The sequence below is a fragment of the Cydia strobilella genome, chromosome 9, assembly GCF_947568885.1.
Source record: "Cydia strobilella chromosome 9, ilCydStro3.1, whole genome shotgun sequence".
Classification (NCBI taxonomy): domain Eukaryota; kingdom Metazoa; phylum Arthropoda; class Insecta; order Lepidoptera; family Tortricidae; genus Cydia; species Cydia strobilella.
The window spans coordinates 12587553-12596320 of record NC_086049.1 but is presented as its reverse complement, the minus strand read 5'-3'; the positions used below and the strand labels follow the sequence as shown (position 1 = coordinate 12596320).

Sequence of the window (8768 nt, the reverse complement as noted above, 5' to 3'; positions counted from 1 at the left end):
AACGATTAGAAGTGCAATGCCTAATAGTTAGGTAGAACCGAATTTCCCTGCGTAGGTAATTATGCAAGCCAACGTTAAGATTCACAGAGAAAAAAGTTCATATTGGATAATTGTATCCTACAATCCACACGCAAAGAAAATTAAATCTTGCGTTCTAGTTTATTATGTAGAGTAGGCTTACGTGGAGCTACCTAATTAAGTTTCTTAGCCAAGTTGCCGACGCTACTTGTTATTTATCGGGCAATGTTGAGAAAGTTAGTAAACATGGAACATGGACACGAACGTTTCGCCCGGGGCACCAAACACGAACTAACATAATATTTACTGTACTTTTGTGAGAGAGGATTACTAGCGGTCGCAGGAAAATCCCACCTTCGTCCTGAATTTGTGCTGGAAAAATCAGGCTAGGTAAATATTTGTTACAGTCCGTCCTATTTTTGGCTGTCTTTCAGACTGATGACTTAATTCCATTATTTTATAGGTAGGTACCTACACTCAGACATGAAAACATAAGCTGATATAAATTAGAATTTATTTTGTGCTATACAGTTCAGATATACCTATAAGTACACAAACTCTTATATTGGTCTTTGGGTTTTGGAAGCAACGAATCGTTTTGGTAACTTCGGTCATGAGGGGTGGGGGAAAATGACCGAACGGGATAGTCTTATGTATCTTTCAGTAGGAGTAGCAGAGAAAGCGCTGTTATTGTTTGTCCTTGTCATAGTTTCACTTATCCACCGCTGCCACAACCGAGGTTGTGGCAAACAAATAAGTACGTGACATGCATAGACCTAGCATTACGTAGACCAGCTATACGCGTGCGCCCGTAAGGGATAGACATAGATGACGTCATAAACGTGGGGATATCATATTGGTAAAAATTACCCCAATATTTGATATCACGTTGGGGCGATTACCCTGGAGGCAAAGTTGGCTTGTTTGACGGTATTAAAAAATTGTTAAATAAAATGTCAATGGGCCGTTCTTTTTAGGCGTATAAACAATGAAATGCCTCCTATAATTCGCGCAGGTGGTACAAAACTTAACATGTTTAGTAAATAAAACGTAAAATAAAATGTATTATGGGTTTTAATTTAAAGAAATCACAAATCGCAATCACACCAATTAATGTACACCACATTTAATCTTCACAACATTTGTTTATTTATTTTTTGGAATTAGAAGTACGAAAAAACTTCGAGGTCAAAATTACCCATAAAATTATGATATTTTCATCTGGTATCCCTAACATGATTGTTATGCAGCTAAATTAAGAAGTTTAAAAATGGCTGACCTCAGACTCCTACCTACCTACGTAATTTGGGCGGATAATTTTACAAATAATGTTTTGTTAATTTGCGTAAATAATTGTGATATTTTTATTGAAATCGTTTGATTCTACATTGCTTTGAGTGTAACGTAATTTTACGATGTTATTCTCACATATTGCGTTAAGAGGAAAGGAGAAGAAAGGAGAGGAGGAGAAGGTAAAGTATGTACTCCGTTATTTCTGGCTATGATTGGTGTCCGTGCGAACTCATTGTGTGAATGCGGGTTGGATGAAGGTAACTTGGACCACATCTTCTTTGCTTGTTCAGGGTTTAGCTATTCACTGTACGATGTATTACCCGAAAATGTTCCACGACCTATATGCTTTAGCTCACTGCTTTGTCACATGGATACTAGGCTTACTTCTATACTCATTAAATATTTACAAACGAACAACATTAAACTCTAAATAGCGTCTTATCTTTTATAATCTAATGCGTCTAATTATTTATGTTTTATTCTATACTTCATATTTACCTAGTCGGCTCATAAGTTCTGTCACTCGCCTTTAAAATTTAAATTTGGAACTCCTAAAACAAAAACCGTTCTGCATTTGAATTTCGAATCTTTATTAAATATTTGACTAGTATAATTTTGCAATTTTCTGTTTTCTTCAACATGGAGTGGACGCTTAAAGATAGCCGTACCGCCATAATTGCACTATATCGTTGTGGTCACTCGCCGATTAAAATTTTTAAGCTACTTGAAAATTTAAAATTCTCTCTAAGATTTGTGTATCGTACCATAGAAAGATACAGTGAGGTCTCTAGTTTAAATGACAAGAAAAGAAGCGGTCGTCCGCGTACAGCTAGGACTCCAGCGGTTATACAAGCAATTAGGGCACGCATTGCCAGAAATCCCGCTAGGAAACAAAAAGTTATGGCCCTCCAGATGGGTTTGAGCAAAAACACGGTGAAAAGAGTGCTTAATCAAGACCTGAGACTTCGTGCTTATAAACGAAAAACTGGCCATCTTCTCAATGGTCGGCTTAAAGCTTTAAGGCTTAAAAGATCTAAAGCTTTATTGAAGAAGTACGCTAAAAATAAGCACTGTTGTATACTGTTTTCGGACGAGAACATTTTTGACATAGAAGAAAACTGTAATAAACAAAATGATAGAGTGTACGCTCGCAATAGTAAAGAAGCGTCTAATAGCATTCCCCGTATTCAAAGAGGTCATCACCCTTCATCTGTGATGGTTTGGCTGGGAGTTTCTTATGCGGGCGTCACTAGTATGCATTTTTGTGAGAAAGGAGTAAAAACTAGTGCCAAAGTGTACCAAGACACGGTGTTGACTAATATTGTGAAACCACTATCCCATACGATGTTTCTAAACCAGCATTGGGTTTTCCAGCAGGACTCTGCTCCAGCCCATAAGGCAAAGTCTACACAAGCCTGGCTCGCCTCCAATAAAATCGACTTTATACGGCATGAAGATTGGCCCTCCTCTAGCCCAGATCTTAATCCTTTAGACTATAAAATATGGCAGTATTTAGAGGAAAAGGTGTGCTCAAAACCTCATGCAAAGCTAGACTCGCTGAAAAAATCTCTTGCTACGGCAGTGGCCAATATCGACATGAAAGTGGTGCGTGAATCCATTGACGACTGGCCACGAAGACTTCAAGCCTGTGTAGATAATTATGGCGGTCATTTTGAATAAATGTTATACATTTAGATTCTCTAGTTTATAAGCTTTCAAACGCTGTACAAATTATACGGAATAAACTTAAACTTTTGATTTTATTTGATACTATGTATATGACAGAACTTATGAGCCGACTAGGTATTTTATATATCGTTTTCTTCTCTTCCACTACCTTCATGTTGGCACTATTAACGTTCTGTCACCCACTTCCCGCTTTTCTACTAATTTTTGTATTCGTCATGTGTTTGTCTGTGATGTTCATAACAATTATTCGTTTTTAGGTTTTGCCAACCACACCTCCCAGACTACCGAACATTCTCCTCACGTGTGAAAGTCAAAAACCGACATTGGCAAATTCACCCCGTGCAAAATTGCGGGGAGTAAAAGCCAGATAGGATAAAAAAAAATGATTTTATGTCATAAACCTTAAAGTTCCATAAGAAACGTTTGTTTTTTTAATGAATTTAATAATGATGTTAAATATAATGAACGCTCAAGTTGAGTCGATGCAATTTCAAAACGCATCATTGACATTTCATACGTCAGAAATGTCAACATTGTCAACAAAATTTTTACTTAGAAACTTCTCCCGTAAAAATACAGAATTTCCAGTTGTTTGTTATAATATCGTAAAAAAATGAGAGATTCCACTGATGATCTAACGCCTGTGGATGTTGCACTTTCCGCGCTATAGTGAGGTGAAAAGTTTTGTGTTACACACACGCAAATGTATTTTACTTCTCGTGTGTTGAAACACTCGCGGGTAAAATACAACTTTGCACCCTTGTATAACAAAAAACTATTACTTCTCGTGTGTTGAAACACTCGCTAGGCTCAGGATTCTATTTTAGAACCACTCGCTTCGCTCGTGGTTCAACTATAGGATCCTTTCACTTGCTCGTGTTTCAATTCCACACTCGCGGGTAATATACAACTTTGCACCCTTGTATAACAAATAACTATTTCAGGTGCCTAAGAGAAGCCATTTAGGAGGCGGAGTATCAATCTAGTCTAGACTTTTTTAATTAAGTCTAGGTTATTAAATGAGTAAATTACCTACTTCAATAAGTGTTTAATTAATCAATTCATCTAACGAAAACTTCCGGACACAACACCAAAGATCCATCATCCTGCGATAATAACCAGATTCTCGATCTATATGTTGGTGGCCGATCGTAAAATCAGGCAGATCATGAAATTCCTAGGCATGTTACCGACTGATATCATCAGATCGTCACACTTTCAAATTTTTTGAATAACACCGGGGAAAGCATTTCGTATCAATTATCCTGAAAATAACCAATTTCGATTTTTTAAACTTTAATGCATTTGTTCTAGCAAATACCTACATTTTCATGCACAATTTTCACACTGTTGGTCTGATTTTGATTATTTTGATATCATTGTATGGCTTAAGACATCAGCTTTAATCTTGTAGTACATTGCTTTAACGTCCGACTTTTGGTTTGGTTGAAAAACCCAAATAATCGAAAAAAAATTTCATCATTTTTATTTATTTTTAAATTTCTCTTAAACTATTGTATATTCTGGTACATAGTGTATTAGAGAAATATATAATATTTTATTGGCTTTCGTTTAATACCCCACACGTGTATGTGCAATGCATAGTTTGGGTGCAAAATGCAATATTCGCAACGAGGCGGGAGTCATTCTGATGACGTAATTTCGCTGAAGTAGATGGCCGGCGCCGCCGCCCAACAACATACTAAAATTTGGTAGCGGTTTCCGGATCTGAACTATATTCCCATAAGGCAGTGCACTATAAGATGTATATATGTCTGTTGTTCACCATGAACAGCTCTATCACAATTTCTCGACATGAATTATCCCTGACCTCTTTTTAAGAGGCCGTAGTCGATTTTGGAGCAAAAATGTAAAATTGATAGATTTAGTCGTTGAAATTATACACGTTTTGTTACGTAATATCTAAATAACAAGTATTGATTTCTATTAGCACGTCTTCTCATCTTGCCTTTTAATAATGAGGTCGCGAGCGTGCGTCACCGGTAATGCATGAAGAGAAGGGGCAGTTTTTAAAAATTCATCAAAAAATGATGTATAAGAATAGTTTCAGCAAATGTTGTAGATTGTTTAAGTATCAAAATTACGTTGAAATTAAGTCGATTTTCAGAGAAAGTGTCACTTGTTTTGAAGTAATTTCTGGAGAAAATTGATTTCGTCTAACTTTCATTTACACTACTTCAAAGTCATAATAATAAAAATGTAGTCTGATAAACGTCAAGTTCCTGATATGTGTAATACAAAATTACCATGTTTAGCAGTCCAAACTTTACGAAATTTACAAATAAGAGCGACAAAATCAGTGCTTTACGCGCGTTTACCTAAACGTCCATCAGAAAAGCAAACATTACTAATTTAGTGAGTCTGTTTTCAAAAAAATTATCTGATAAAAGGTAAGATAAGAAGACGTGCTAATAGAAACCAGTACTTGTTATTTCAATTAGGTAACAAAGGGTGTAAAATTTCACGGACTAAATCTATCAATTTTACATTTTTGCGACTAAAATCGACACCGGCCTCTTAAGGACTTTTTTTTGTTAAATATAGTGATAGCACTTAGTAAATAACTGATAGGTTTGGCATATATCCAAAAGTACTTCACACGTATTTTATGCCTTCTTATATGGCGGATATATAAGAATAAGAGACATTATGTTTTTGACAGTGCAGATACTGTCTTTTACCAGAGATATATATAGTTTGTCAAAGGACTGTCTCATTTCAAACATAGACAGAGATCATACTATCTTTGTTTTACACTAGTGCATCCAAAAGAAAATGATGAGTATAGTTTTTTTGTTCCTATTTATTGACAATTAGGTTTGACCAACTATATTTTCCTTTCGGTTGTCTTGTATGACGAGGCAGGTCTACCATCGGCGTTGTGCTATATCGGTGCGCTCATGGTGCGCTATTATTCTAGCCCCGATGCAGTGGAGTCCGTCTAGCTAGTGAAAAACAAATATATGTCGGCAAAATAAAATAAGATGATCTATTGACTAAATTGAGGCCAAGGTGCGCTTCAGACCAGATGGCGCCACCTAACGAAACTTCGGAGCGGTGCGGCGACAAGCAGTGGGGAGGCATAAAAACCGGTCCACTGCACTCGCGCCGGCATTCTGTTGCGAACCTCCGACGGATCGTTGTGCCTCTATTGATTGACTTAGAATATTCCTAGTAAATCATTGTTGTTGTTAATTATTGAGAGTGATTAATGTGTCATTTGTTTTGATCAATATACCGCATATTAAAAGTGTTCCATTGTTTTACTTACTATTGCTAAAATAGTCGTCTTACACGCCCACATGTCGGATCTTGAGCAACCCAAGGACCCTGACAACGGCCCTAAGCCGACATATATTTTTTTTACACATTCTTTTGAACAACCGATTTAGTGATTTAGTAAAGGGAAACAGAAAATTAATTTAGTTTTGTAAAATTAGTACCTATTTCTTGTATTTAATACAGTATGGGGTTTTTCAAAAAAGGAGTGTACGGATTTTTGAAGGGCCGCGGCAATGCGCTTTGCGTCTCGCGTTGCGTTGCGCGTCTTACCTCACATATACCTATGGTAATCTTCGCAGTCTTATGCCAGTTTGGTTTGGCCATGATATCGATCAGGTAAATCGGCTCCAACTCTAAGTAAATAACCCTCGAACGTGCACCAGTAAGATAGACAAAGTGTATTGACGGGGGTCGTATGTTTTCATTAGGTTTACGAGCAGTGGGAGCCTTAAAGCTGTAAACGGAATAGTGGCGATTAATCTAGTGTCTGCTGCTCTTTCTTATAGGTCACTCATATGTCCGGACTCCGAAGACTCCGTAGTGAAGACCCTAATTTTGTTTTTTATTTGTGTCTGTAATACTAGAGTTAGACCAAGCTAAGTTGGCAGCGATTTTGACAGACCAGACGGTGCAAATGTTATTTAAACGTCAAACTTTTATGAGATTATGACGTTTAAATAACACTTGCACCCTCTGGGCTATCAAAATCACTGCCAACTTAGCTTGGTCTAATTCTACAACAATAAAATATAAGAAATGTGAATAACAGGAGAACAAAGTTGAGGTGATGCTGTAAAAAGGAAATGTGTGCAGATCAAAGGCACCATAAAGTAAGCCACGCTGTTTGTTAACTGCATATTTAACCGCACTGACGTACGATCGCAGCTAGTTCTTTGAGCGTTGTAATGTAACCACGTTGCGGAACTTTGTCCTGAACCAATTTTTTCAGACTAAGTAGCGTAAAAGTAATCTGCACTTTTTTCCGTGTATCGTGTATCGCTTGAGACCTGAAGATGTCCGTGTAATATGATGTTAAGAATATCATTTCTGATATCCATTATGTTATGTGTTGTGACGAAGCCTGTTGCGGATTTTATTGCTGTATTATTTTGTGACGAAGCCTGTAGCTGATTATGTTATTGACAACGCTAACCACGTGATTCTCGGGGTTTACATAAATACTACTAGATGCTTCTGGTCATTCAAAGCATTACCTATACAAAGATCGATTTTACTCCGCGATTTGAGGTCCATTTTAACTAGGGAGTGCCATTAGGGATCAAGAACTTTTTCCTCAATTATAGATGAAATATTAAGTACAACGTTGTTTTGGCCATATTACACAGCAAGTGATCATGGAAGGAGGTGGAGACCTTTTGTGAAGTAGTGAGGCTACAAAAGGTAGCAGTGGAGCGGCTGCCCGAGGAAGAGGTAGACGCGCATTTGCTTCGGCGCAGACGTAGGGGAACACGTCTGGGGGGGAGAGTCAAAGGGTTTCTGACCCTCTCGCCCTTAGGTGCGAGTGCCCGGCGTAAGCCTTCCACTCCGGCCAGGGCTGCCAAGGGGGCGTCGTGGTAGTATGTTCGGAATCCCAGGACGCCTCCCCAAACGGCATTTTGTGGGAAACGCCGGTGTGGGTTTAGTAGGTAGTCTCCTCCCCCTCTTACTCAATGGAAAGAGCCTGGAGGTGAGAGTCCCACATACCCCTCATAATGGGCCCACTTCAGGCCAGGGGGAACGATGCATGGTAACTGCATTCCCACACCGGCAAAAAAAATTACCTAAATTTCCATAGGTATTTCATTGCAAGATTATCGTTGAAAGATGTCGCTGTTTACCCTCACGTTCTTAAACAACTATATAAGTTGTATAAGTGCTTGTGGGTGTAGGGTTTGGTTGGAAGTTTTGTTTCAGTAAACAACTGCGGCCCGTAGGCCGTTCTTTAAGATAATTGATTCATTGCCACATTGTTTGCCATAAGACTGTGTACGGATTATATTTACTCACGAGTCATCAGAAATGTTGCCATTTATATTACCTGATGAAATTTTTCTACATGAGTTCCTTAATTATTACTATGTACTAGCCTTCACTGGTGCGTCACACTTTTTGATTTTGCTCGAGATGGCCCGGGAGTCGCAAAATTAGCTAATTAGAATGTAATTTATATTCTTCTACAGATTACTTTCTTTCCTATTTTTTTCGTTGAATATTCATCTCGTTAAAAATATTAGTGCCTAATAATTCACCTCAAGGTAAGTTTGATCTATCTAATTAGAACACACAGGCCCCCGGACAAAGGCCTAATGATTTTATAAAAGATCTAAGCAACGGTCGCTGAGTGAGGCAATATTTAATGAAGATAATTGATATTTAGACCAAACAGGACATTGATTGTTTACTGTTTAACTGAGGCGGTTAGTAAGAAGTTATAATGGTCAGCTACGGACTGGTGGCTTGGCATG

General features: G+C 37.9%; 1 protein-coding gene across 1 annotated transcript in view; it reads left to right on the top strand.

Moving 5' to 3' along the window:
* LOC134744419 (uncharacterized) overlaps positions 1–8472 on the top strand; it is a 291804-nt gene extending 283332 nt beyond the window's left edge. Inside the window, exon 4 of the mRNA XM_063678232.1 lies at positions 8460–8472. The gene's annotated coding sequence lies outside the window, so the exon portion shown is untranslated. The remainder of the gene's footprint in view (positions 1–8459) is intronic.
* The last annotated feature ends 296 nt before the right edge of the window (positions 8473–8768 follow it).